A 12,773-nucleotide genomic window follows, 5' to 3' on the forward strand; every position below is an offset into this window, starting at 1 on the left:
GTATACTTGAAAATTGGGGAAAATTGGATTTATACAACTTGAAATAAGAGAAAACAATTTCTTTTTGTAATGTTAAATGGCCACGTTACACCCTTAATAAGCAAGAAGCATGGCCTATCCATGGCACCTTAAATTATAATACCATCCCACAATTGGACTTGTTTTGTATGAGGAAAGGGAAAAAGACAGCACAACCCTATATTTCAGCATTTATTAAACTCAGTCTGAATCCTGAGCTTAGGAGGGCTTGCCATATGTACCTTACTGCACCCTTGTTGACCCCTACTGGGAGAAGCCCTCAAGAGGTACTTACTGGAAATTTGACTTCCAGAGGGGAAGGGAGATAACAGCTCTCCCACCAGCTGGGGTTCAACCACAGTCTCCATCTCCCCCAACCTCCTCAGAACTAACATTTACTTCAGGATTCCCTCCTTGAGGTTCAACTGTTTCCCCTTCTCAGCCCTCTGCTCCAAAACCCACACCTTACTCTCTAGGCTCTGAGCCTGAGACCATTCCTGTCTCCCAAACCACTCCCAACCATAATATCCTTTTTTACCGGCCACTGCCTGATAATATTACTTCACCCATCCCCCAACCAAGCCTGCTTCACACCCAGAGCAGACTGAGTTACAGTGACAGGGCTCACATCCTCCCTATGAGAGAGGTGCCCTTGCCAGATGGGCTGGTTCAGGTACATGTCCCTTTTTCTATGACAGATTTAGCCCAAATCAAGGAGAAATTAGGCCACTACTCAGAGAATCACTCCAAATTCATTGAAAGTTTTCAATCCCTTACCCTTCAGTTTGACCTGTCCTGGATAGATTTGCACATTATTATCTCCACCTGTTGCACCCCAGATGAGAAAAAGAGTATCTGGGATTTGACTATATAAATAGGAGATGAGAGGACCCTTGGCAGCACATGGGCAGGAGTCCCTGGTGCTACCACTGTCCCAGGGCAAGATCCCAGATGGGACTATATGAATGAAAGACATAGACAGCTTAGAGATCACATGATTTACTGTCTCCTTGAGGCCATGCAGAGAGGAATTAGGAAACAAATTATAACAAGCTTAAAGAGGTTACTGGAGGAAAAGAGGAGAATCCAGCTCCCTTCTTGTCCTGATTAGTAGAGCCTATGAAACACTATATGAATGTTCACCCAGAAAGTGATGAGGGAGGAAATTATCTTACGCCTCCATTTTATAGAATACTCAACTCCAGACATCAGGCAAAAACTGCAAAAGCTGGATCTGGGACCCCAAACTCCAATAAGCCAATTATTAGATGCTGCCTTTAAGGTTTTTCACAACAGGGACCAGGTGAAAATGGAAGGACAAATACCTGAGAAACTGCTCACAGCAGCCCTCGCCTCCCTGACCCATGGGCAGAGGCCAAGGGGCTCTTGCTACACCTGCAGACAGAATGAGCATTGGTCGAAGGGTTGTGCTTCAAAGGGAAGATTGCAACTCGACTCCCATGCCTAGTCTGTGGACAACAAGGACACTTGAAACTCCAGTGCCCCTACACGCAGAGACCCCAGCAACCCAAGAGCCATCCCCCTATCCTCCAGTCTGCTGAAGACTTGGAAGAGGGGTGCCTTGGGGCCTGTGTGCTCCTAATTTCCATCACTATGGCTGAACCCAGAGTAGGGTTCAAGGTAGAAGGTAAGATGATTGAGTTTCTCATAGATACAGGGGCAACTTACTCTGTCCTTACCATACATGATGGTCCTACAATCCCTTCATAGCACCAGGTAATTGGAGTTAAGGGTATGCTACATAGATGTAGGGAAACAGCACCCCTAGTTTATGCCCATGAGGACAAATTATTCCAAAATATGTTGCCTTCTTCACCATGTCCCTTACTGGGCAGTGATATGAAAAAGCTAGGTTCCTAATTCTCCCTTATCTCAACTCTAACTTCCCTAGCCACTATCCTGAAAAAGCTTCCAATAATCTCATCAGAAATCTGGGAGAAAATATCTCTCATTGTCTGGGATCAAGGCATACCTGAACAAGCCATTTATATGAATCCCATAATGATAAACCTCAATCCTGATTCTCCTTATCTTCACAGGAAGCAATATCCTATTTTCCCAGAGGCCAGAAAAGGATTATAAACTCTCATTGATAAATTCCTAGCCCATGGTCTCTTGGGGAATTGTTCCTCACCTTATGGTTCTCCCCTCCTCTCAGTGAAAAAGCCAAGTGGGACTTGGGTGTATGGCCCAAGACCTTAGACACATTAACAAAGCAATAATTTCTGTTCACCCCATTGTCCCTAAACCCTATACAATTCTAACTCAGATTCCAGGGCATTTTCCGTGGTTTTCTGTCACTGACTTAAAGATGCTTTCTTTTGCATGCCTTGGCACCCAAAATGCAGATTCCTTTTTGTGTTTGAATGGGTTTTCTCCTCAGACACCTCACCCCACAGAATCACATAGTGTGTACTTCCACAAGGCCTAAGAGACAGCCCTCACTACTTTGGAACTGTCCTCAACAAAGATCTCAGAACCCTAGAACTCATGAGCAGCTCCATCTTACAATATGTTGATGACATTTTGATATCTACTCCATCTGAGGTTGCTTGTACCTTAGACACAATTTCCACTCTAACCTTCCTAGGAGAATGGGGTTACAAGGTCTCTGCCTTCAAAATCCACTTCCTTGACTGCTCTGACACTAATTCCACTACACCCCACAGAACCAATGGACATTTTTCCCTCATATACTAAGGAGGAAACTGAACAGGCAGAACTTCAAGGATTTACCCTTGAAGACACCGAGTGGTAGCGTTCTCCCTCTGGACAACTGCTCCTCCCAAATTACTTAATGTGGAAATTGCTTATGGGGTTACATGGGCAGAGAAGAATTAACTATTTTTATAAAGTCACTTTTCACAGGCAAAGGCATATCTAAAACCATCCTGGAGGTCTGAAGATCCTGTGCTCTCTGTGCCCAAACTAATAGCACTGGAGCTCTTAAACCCCTTCCTTTCCTTAAGCCCATCCAAAGGAGGGGGGAATCACCAGGTGAGGATTGGCAGATAGATTTCACCCACCTGCCACCTTGCAAAAGGTATAAGATCCTTTTAGTCTTTGTTGACACCTTTGCAGGTTGGCCTGGAGCTTTCCCCTGGAATTCAGAGAAATCACAAAATGTCACAAAGGCCTTACTTAATGAAATCATTCCCATATTTGGCCTTCCAAAAATTATCCAAAGCAATAATGGTCCTGCCTTGTTTTCCAAGGCATTGAGGATTATTTATCATTTACACTCAGCCTGGCATCCCCAATCTTTGGAGAAAATAGAACATATGAATCAGACCCTAAAAAGAGCCCTTACCAACTATGTGAGGAGGCAAAGATTGACTGGGTCCAAGCTCTCCCAATTGCCCTAACCAGAATCAGGATAGCTTCTCAAGCCAATTTGGGGATAATTCCATTTTAACTGTTGTATGAGAGACCTTTTCTAACCTCTGATTTTCTTCTGGATACAGAAATCCACAGCCTTGTTAGGTTTTCTAAGCAACTTGGCCCAATCCACCAGGTTCTGAGAGAATATACTAACCATGTCCTTCTGAAATCATCAAGAGAAGTTAAGGAGAAATCACTCCACCCAACCAGAACAGGAGATTTGGTATACAAGAAAACATGGAGTGGATAGAATCAGCTAATACCTCTATGGGAGAGGTCCAATCCAGTCATTTTATCCACCCCCTTTCTCCTTGTTACTTTAAATCTCTCTTGTTCTAGCCATGACTCCTTTTCCTTACACTTTCTGACTTTTCCTGCTTTTAATCATGCTTGTCCAGACAGCTGGAAGATAATTCTCTGATTTGTAACCTTGTCACTTCTCTAGTTGCTTCTAGGGTGAAAGTTCCCATTGGAGTCACTGAGATGCCATTGCAACCCAGAAACTGTCCCAGCCTACAGCCTACAGACTACAGCCAATACCTCTCTCTCCTGACAATAGACAGGGACAGCTCTACAACCATTCTCAGCTCTAAAGAAGTTACAGAATACAGAGACCATTGCCCATTTTCCCTTAGATATTTGGAGAGGGGGAGATGGCATGGGCATTGTACCCCCAGAAACTCAGGCAAATTATTATCAGGGAAATTCCTCTGCTTCCTTAGGCCCTCATGACTCCCAACCCAAAACACCTGACCTAGAAGATTAGCCTTCTTTGATTGCCCATTTAATTGAGATGGACAAGGAGACACATCCCATTCATTCATCCTCAAACCTTCCTCCAACCCCCTTGTTCCTGAATCAAGCCCTCACTGGTGAAAAGAATATAAAAACCCTAGAATTGAGGCATTCGGAGTGCAACTCTCCTCTGCCCCCCTTCCCCCCCTCCAATCATGCTCTCTTGCTGGTCAGAAATTCAATATTACTAATAAGTCTCTCTCTTTGCTTTTAAGCTTTTTAAGCTTCAAAGTTTTGAATTCTTGTGAAAGGTATCCTTCCCAAACCCCAGGGGTATACCTCTACACCCCACAACATCAGCAAGAAAAAACCTAAAGCTGTGTGACATAAGTGTAGAGCTCCATTTTAAAATGAAGTGAAAACTGAAGAAATAGCTAAATAAAAGGCTGAAACAACAATAAAAAAGAACTTGATTGGAACAGAACAATAAAACATAAACTCAGAGAAAAAAACAACAACAATATAAAAATAATTATAAGCAAAGGCTCAAGAAAAAATGGTGATTGGATACAATGTCAGCAAGAATTCCAAGAAGATGTAAAGAAAGAAATTTTGGTCAAGGGAAAATTTGGCAAAAATGTTGTGTAAGAAAATTAGGAAAAGAGAAATGATGATTTAGTAAAAGAGGTAAACAAAAATAAATATTAAAGAAAATAAAATCCTAAAACTAAAGAGTGGCCTAATGGTAAAAAAGATACAAACATTCACAGATTTGAAAAATCCTTAAAAATTAAAATGAGACCACAGGAAGTTAATAACTACATTAGACTTCAAGACAAAGTCAAAAGAATGAAAAAAAAGTGTGCAATATCACATTGGAAAGATAATTGATCTGGAAAAATAGATCATGGAGACATATTTTAAGAATTATTGCACTAATGGAAAGCAATGATCACAAAAGGAGCCTAGAGATCATATTTTAAGAAATGTAGTGGAAAACTATCCTGATATTTTGGAGACAGAGAATAAAATAGAAATTTAAGGAATTCACCAATCACTTCCTGAAATAAATCTCCAAAAGAAAAATCCTAGGAATATTTCAGCTAAATTCCAGAGATGCTAGGTCAAAGAGAAAATATGTCAGAGATAAAAAAATATTTTATAATATGTTTATTTTTATTTTTCTCAACTAAACAAAAATTACAACATTAATTTTTAAAATGTAGAATTTCAAATTTTCTTTCTCCCTTCCTCCCATTTCCCCTATCTGAGAATGCAAGCAATGGTGAATAGACTATTCATGTATGATATGCAAAACATTTCCACATTTGCCACTGAAAGAGAAAACAGATAAAAAACAAAATAAGCATAATAAAGACAAACAAAGTATGCTTCAATGTGCATTTAGACTATAAGTTCTTTCTCTAGAAGATTTTTCATCATAAATCCTTTGGAATTATTTTGGATCATTATATTGCTGAAAATAGTTAAGTAATTTACAGTTGATCATCAAACATCATTGCTATTACTGTGTGCATTTTTCCCCTGATTCTGTTCAATTCATTTTGTATCACTTCATATAAGTTCTCCCTGGTTTTTCTGAAAGCAAATCAAAGTTATCAGTAATATGAAAAAAAAAATTCTCTAAGCCAGTATTGATTAGAGAAAGGCTAATTAAATGAACTCTCAGGTACCATCTCATATCTATCAGAAATAATGTTGGAAATGAGGAAAATAGATTCATTAATGAACCTCTTGGTGGAATAGTAAACTGATGCAACCATTCTGGAGAACATTCTCAAAATGCTATAAAACTGTTCATACTCGTTGATCTAGTAATGTCATTCTGTATCCCAAGGAGATTAAAAAGATAACTCATATGTACAAAAAGTAGAAGGAGGAGGAGAAAGAGAAGGAGGAGAAATAGTAGTCATCAACATATCATCACCTTATATAATTATAATAATGATTACTTTAATTCAAAGAAGACATAGTGTTTAGCTGGGCATAATTTAAGGGACAAGTAGAGGTCCTAGATTACAACTGACAATATCAGGATATAAGGAGAATATGTATATATACTCCAATTTCAAAACCTAGGGGAGAATTGAAGGGGGGCATGATTTTCTCAAGGTTCTTTCTTATTGTTAAGTCTTTGAAGTCCAGGCCCACCATTTCCTTAGCCTTAACAAGAATAAAACGAAACAGAAGGAATTTCCTTGCTTACAGTTTGGCCTGAAGCACTTCTATAATTTGGGGATGCAACATCCTATGCCAGTTTCAGTACCAATTGGGAGCAGAAAAAATTAAAAGCAGCACTGGAAAAAATCTGCTTTTCTAGCATTCTAAAAATTCCACTCACAAGTTATTTTTCCTCTCGTTTCGCTTTGGAGTGAGTAATGCTTTAGTGAAAAATGTCTAATTTTATATTTTCCTCCTTTTTTTCTCCAATCACAGCTATTTACTATTTCTCTATGTCCAGATGTCAGCAATTAAGTCACAAAACATACTGAGAATCACAAGCTAAGTAAACAATAACCTGTATGATAAAGACTGACACAACAGAAAAAGGCCACATTCTCTTTCTTCATCATCAACATTATTAACTAATATTCATTGGCATCTAAATATATATAGCATATATTAAACTATGGTCATAAAAAGAGATGAAGCATAGTTGCCTGTCCTTCAAGGCTTTTGGATACATATTTGGGGAGGCCAAAACATTAATGAACAACCCTGACAATTCTGCTTCCTTGGCTTTTTAAAACATTAATGATTCCCCATTGACAATAGAATAAAATCTAAATTCTTTATGCAGAAGTTCATGTTCTGATTTCTATCTTTTCCAGTTTTAGTCCATATTTAATACCATCATGACTCTGTATTCTAGCTAAAATGATTTACTAATTATCACCTTAATATATCTGATACTATCCCCTTTCTAATGCATGTCGTAATGCCAAAATTTCTGCCCTTTGAGCTTTTGTCCATCCTTCCAAACCCAAATAAAATGCTACCTTCGTGAAGTTTTATTGCTTTACTTAGAAGTCATTACTTTCAAATTATTCTTATTATGTTTGTATTTTTCATATTTCTCTTAATGTGATCATTTTTATTCTAATAATTATTTTTGTGTCTTATGCCCACTGTTAGAGCTAGAACTATGACCTATTTCTATATCCTCTTTATTTTCTGCACACATTTTTGAAGTTATATCAATGTTCCTTATATGAACTAAAGTAGAAAGTAAAATATTATATATGTGTGAATATGATGTATTTAAATGTGTGCACACATGTTTATGTATTGTATGTATGTATTTATATATATATGTATGTATACATATATATATAGGTATACATAGTGTGTGTGTGTGTTTGTCTAAATGAGTGCTACAGGCAACAGGGTGAAGCAATCTCTCAAAATTGCACACCAAACTGTTCTGGGTTTGTATGTAGATTAGAACCTAGCTTTGAACCTTTACCATTTGCTAAAAAAAAGGTTAATTTGGAGGTAACTTCCTTCAGGAAGGCTGGAACATGACCAGGGTGAATATGTCAGAAGGATGTCATTTAGTCAGAGGGTTTTCATTTCCTATAAATGAGGGTTGTTTTTTTTTTCTGTAAGCTGGGGCTTTTTGGATTTTTGCTTTTTTGAGCTTTTTATTTTGAGGCTATTCTTTCTCTTTCCTCCCCTTTCCTCTCTTCTCCTTTCCTCTTCTTTCTTCTCCTCTCCTCATTTCTCCTCTCTTCTCTTCTCTTCTCTCTCCCTCTGTCTCTCTCTGTGTCTCTGTGTCTCTCTGTCTGTCTGTCTGTCTGTCTGTCTGTCTGTCTCTCTCTGTCGCTCTCTCTCTTTTTCTCTCTCTCCCTCTCTCAGTAAAGCATTTAATTTGAAATGGCTTCACAGTTTATTGAATAGTGACTAAAGAGGGTAAACCTTGAAATTTTCAATGTTCCCTTAAATTTCCACTTCATACAGTATCATTATTTTACTATATGAGTTACCTTACCTGATCTTCACTACATGGAATTTACATGTAGTTTGGGCTAATATTTTTATACCCATTTCACACTTGAAGAAACTGAGCTTCACAGGGTATATACTTGTCTAAGATCTAGTAAGTGATGGAGCCAGAATTTTAAATCAGGTCTTCTGAAACCAAATTCATTATATTTTCAAAAACACTATGTTATTTATCTAAAGAGAATGATTATGAAACTATAAAATATGTATATTGTATAACTGAAAATCTGTTACCCTAAAAAACTACATTTCCCAGGAGCCCACTGACTTCCTATCATTACATACTTCCCTTAGACAGGGGATATTAGGAAGTGGGATTTCTGAGCCTTGCTCTTTTTGGCTTCCTGTTGGAGAGTTTGGTGGCAGTAAATGAGACTTTGAACAGGCTGATTAGCCACAGGCATGTGGTTTTTATTTTGTATCCCTTTTATTCCTTTATTACTAATGAACATTAATAAATCTCTTAAAATATAATATTTTTATTATTGAGATTAACTTTAATTTTTACATTTTGGTGACCAGAAGATGGAGTAAAGAATTCTCAATTTTTTAAGATAGACTAGATAATTTTTTTAAACCACATTTCTCCTGCCACAGATTTTTGCATCCCCGCTCCCCACTCACCCATCCACCCTTGCAAACTCTGAGAGAACTCCAAAATCTCTTTGGAGCTGCTGCCTTACTTCTGTAGTCCATACTTTTTGCTGGTCATCCACCCTAATGGCCTGGCTGTTTTGGTTTGAGGGATTGGGCAGAGAAGGGATAAGCGGCTTATCTTACCCATCCGCTTGAACAAGAGTTCCTCACTGCTGCCGCTCTTTGAAGCTACTGCTCACTCCCAGCAGCCTGCTTCTTTTCCTGATACTGTTTACTCTGACCCCAGCCCTAGCCCCAACTTCTGTTGCTGATTCTGCTGAGTTGCTGGTAGCTGCTGCTATGTCTTCAGAGCTCACAAACTGGGAGTCCTTGGAGCTGTTCTCTGAGCAGCTGGTAAAAACCAGGGCATGTTTTTTTCTTAGGCAACAATTAGCCTCCTAACTCCCTATCCATGTGGCAGAGGAAGCAAGTTACTCCCTAGGATTTTACTTCTAGGTGAAAGGGAAGGAAAGTTACTCTTCCAAACAGGAAGTAAAATTCCAAGCATGGCACACTCTATGAAAGAGTAGTACCTTGCCTATTTCAAACAGCTTCCAGTTTTAGGATGTTTTTTCATCCTACCATTGCTGGGCACATTGGTCCTTTTGATTATTTTGCCTGAGTTCATCTCCCTACAACCCTTTGCCATTTGGGTCTGCCCAGTCTCTAAAATTCATCCAGTTTGGGATTCCACCACACTATGCTCAGTGAGGAATTTTCCCCTCACTGTGGGAGATCCCAGCTGTGTGACCAAAGGAATCCAAACAGATAGAGGAGGAACTTTACAGAGATTGGAGGTGAAATTTTTAAGCCTCTTCAGACTCCATTGCTTTATGAAAATCTCTGTGTCTTATTGTATTTTGCTGATTTTTCTACTTTAAGATTTGATTTTCTTGTTTTGAATTCATATCTTAATGTATTCAATACTATTCTGTTACAACAAATCATTTTAATCTACTGGGTTTTAACTATTAGATATATTCTGTTACCTTTCCCCTATGACTATTGAAAATATTGTAATAGCCCACGAACAATTTTTGGAGAATTTAATGAGCTAAATATCTCAAATTGATGTTAAAGGGTCTTCAGACATGATTTTTAGATTTTTTTTAATACATCTGACTGGTCATCTTGCCTGCCTCTCAGTTATTTGTAACCCCGAAGTAAGGAGTCCATTTTAGTAGCTGAAGTGAAGTGCAATTATATCCCCATCTCACCATTTGTAAAAATGGGAATGGATGGGGCATATCATAGTCTCATACCAGAGGAGTTGGGAAGTTGTTCCCAGGGCATAGTACCGCTGGATAGCTCCCAAGAGGAGGAATCTCCCATTTGTAACTCTTCAGCTTACTCTGCCCTTCCACCAGAATGATCTAGATTCTTGGTGATGTTTTTTAGACCCATCATCAACAGTATAGAGGTTTGTATCTTTTATAGACTCCTCTGCCACATTTTTGTAAAGATGGCAGTAATAGATTTTTTTTTTACTATCTCAGCCAAGGTTGGACAATTGCTACACCTGAAAAACTTGTGACAAGTACTCATTAGCTTCTAAAGTGTTTTTTTTCCAATGTCACACAGTAGACTTATGGGAATTCTAATGATAGTGGGTTTGTTTTCTTGTTGTCTTTAAGTGGGCTATTATAACTTTGGGGATTTTGATACTTCTTAAATGTGCATTACTTGTTGTACTACTGTTCTTAAAAAAAAAAAAAAACCTGTTACCTTGTAGAAAATAATTTGCCCTTACACAGTGGATCATGGCCAAATTTGAAAAGCAAATGGATCTCATTTTTGGATGAAAAATCTTTGTATTCTACTTTTTCTTAGCTCACAAAGTGTGTCATTGATTGTAAGCAATATATTTTTGATTTTTAAAAATTTTATTATTCTTTTTCTTGCATGTGCAATATATTTGTTTTATTTTTTCTCTCCTTTTTTTGTATTTGAAGCACATGTCACCAGTATTGAAAAAATTTTTCTTTAACTTTTTTGATTTTGCAGTAATATAAATTTAAAATATATTTGATCTAATGTCAATGTATAGCCAAAAAGCTTTAGATTATGAAAATGATACCATTGATAGTTTAAAAAAAGATGGGACTTTGATTAATGATTGTGTCTGATTCCAGGAGAAGGGAACAAAAGAACCATTATACAGTGCCAAGAAGCACAAGGTCAAGGAGACCTACCAATCCCAATGGATTGATGAGAATCTGCACAGTGCTTAGGAGCACAAGGTCAAAAGGACCAATCCAATCTAGGTAGGATTGATGAACTTCTAAGCCATACAAAAGTACTGGATCATGTGTGAGACTTGAGGTTGTGACTTTTTAACATGTATTAAATGCAAGACTTCCTTATACCACACAGTCTATATTAAGTACAGAACATTGATTATTCTGGCTCCATTCTGGCTCCCATTTGCTGCTAAAATCTATTCCCTTTTCAGTCTTTCATAGTGTGGCAAATTTTCTGTAGTCTTGGCTACTGATTGGGTAAATGAAAATTGTTTGTATTACTTTAATTGGGCTCTGATTCAAGGATCTGTTATAGGTTTATGTTTCCTTTACTTCTAATTTTTACACATAAGGCTATGACAGTCTGTATTTCATCCTGAAGTTATTTTTCTCTTTTATTTGGATTTTTGGATGTTTTTGATTTCTCTTGCTAATTGATTAATATACCTCATAACTCAGTCATGCATCCCTAAGTGATCCCTGTGTTTTTCCAACATTCTGTTCAGTGGGGAATCTATTACTATTAAAAAATGAAAAGTTTAAATTCTTTTGAGAGTAATTTTAGGATAAGAAACATGCTACCTCTCTGAATCCAGAAAATGAACTGTATGGAGAAGGCACAATGAAGATGCCTGCACAGTCCACACACTGCATCAGAAGATACAGAGTGAACTTTGGGATAGGGTGATTTGAACTGTGTGGGGTTGAATGCATTTGTTTTGTATGTATACTCTTATGCCAAAAGAGACTGCCCCATAATTGGTTTTTGTCAATGCATCTAGCAATCATTGATTTCGTTCTTTTCCCTTTTATCCCCAAATTATTTAATTGAAAAGTTGGTTATGTTTACAAGATCCATTGGAGAGATCATATTCCACAGAATCTCAGGGAGGAATGTATAATTGAAAATCAGTTACCCTAAAAAATCTATATTTCTAGGAAGCCCACTGATTTCCTGTTGTTATGTACTTTCTGTAAACAGGGGATATTAGGAAATGGGAGTTCTGGGCCTCACTCTCTTTGGCTTCCTGTCAGCGAGCATGGTGGTGGTAAGCAAGGTTTTGAACAGGTTGATTAGCCATGGGCATGTAGTTTTTATTTTGTATCCCTTTTATTCCTTTATTTCTAATGATCATTAATAAATCTCTAAAAATATAATATTTTATTATTGCTAATTAATTTTATTTTTTACAATATTATATATAAATATATGCAGTTATATAGTTGCAGCATATGCAATAAATATACATATATGTACATGCATGTGAATAAACACATACATAGAATCATACATAGACTTGCATGAACATATATGTATGCTTATGTATATTTTATACATAAATATTTATGTGTTTTTATTCACACACAGACATGGCAGGAGGGTTAAAGTATTTTACAATTTTTTAAAAATCCACATGATCCAATTCCAGACCACACATTTTCTTATCCTAGGGTTGAAGGAAACTTTACATATTCTTGTTGCATACTAATATGCCAGAGCTAGACAGGAATTTTTATAATGCAAAATGGTAAAAAAAAAATATGTACTTTCAATCAGTACTCATATGTAAATATGAGAGATGATGATTAAACATTGAGTATAAATCTGCTGTTGCCTAACTAAAAAATTCAGAGAGATTCTGGAGATGCTGTCATTAACTAACTAATATAATTAAGGGAGGAGGGAACAAAACTCACACTGTGGAAGTTGTGAAT

At 37.3% G+C, this 12,773-nt stretch overlaps 1 pseudogene; it reads left to right on the forward strand.

Annotated features, from left to right (window-relative positions):
- The first annotated feature begins 1,382 nt into the window (after nucleotides 1-1,382).
- The window catches only part of LOC100617380 (H/ACA ribonucleoprotein complex subunit 2-like), a 36,423-nt pseudogene continuing 25,032 nt past the window's right edge, over nucleotides 1,383-12,773 (forward strand).

The sequence above is a fragment of the Monodelphis domestica genome, chromosome 1 (genome assembly GCF_027887165.1).
Source record: "Monodelphis domestica isolate mMonDom1 chromosome 1, mMonDom1.pri, whole genome shotgun sequence".
In the NCBI taxonomy this organism is placed as follows: Eukaryota; Metazoa; Chordata; class Mammalia; order Didelphimorphia; family Didelphidae; genus Monodelphis; species Monodelphis domestica.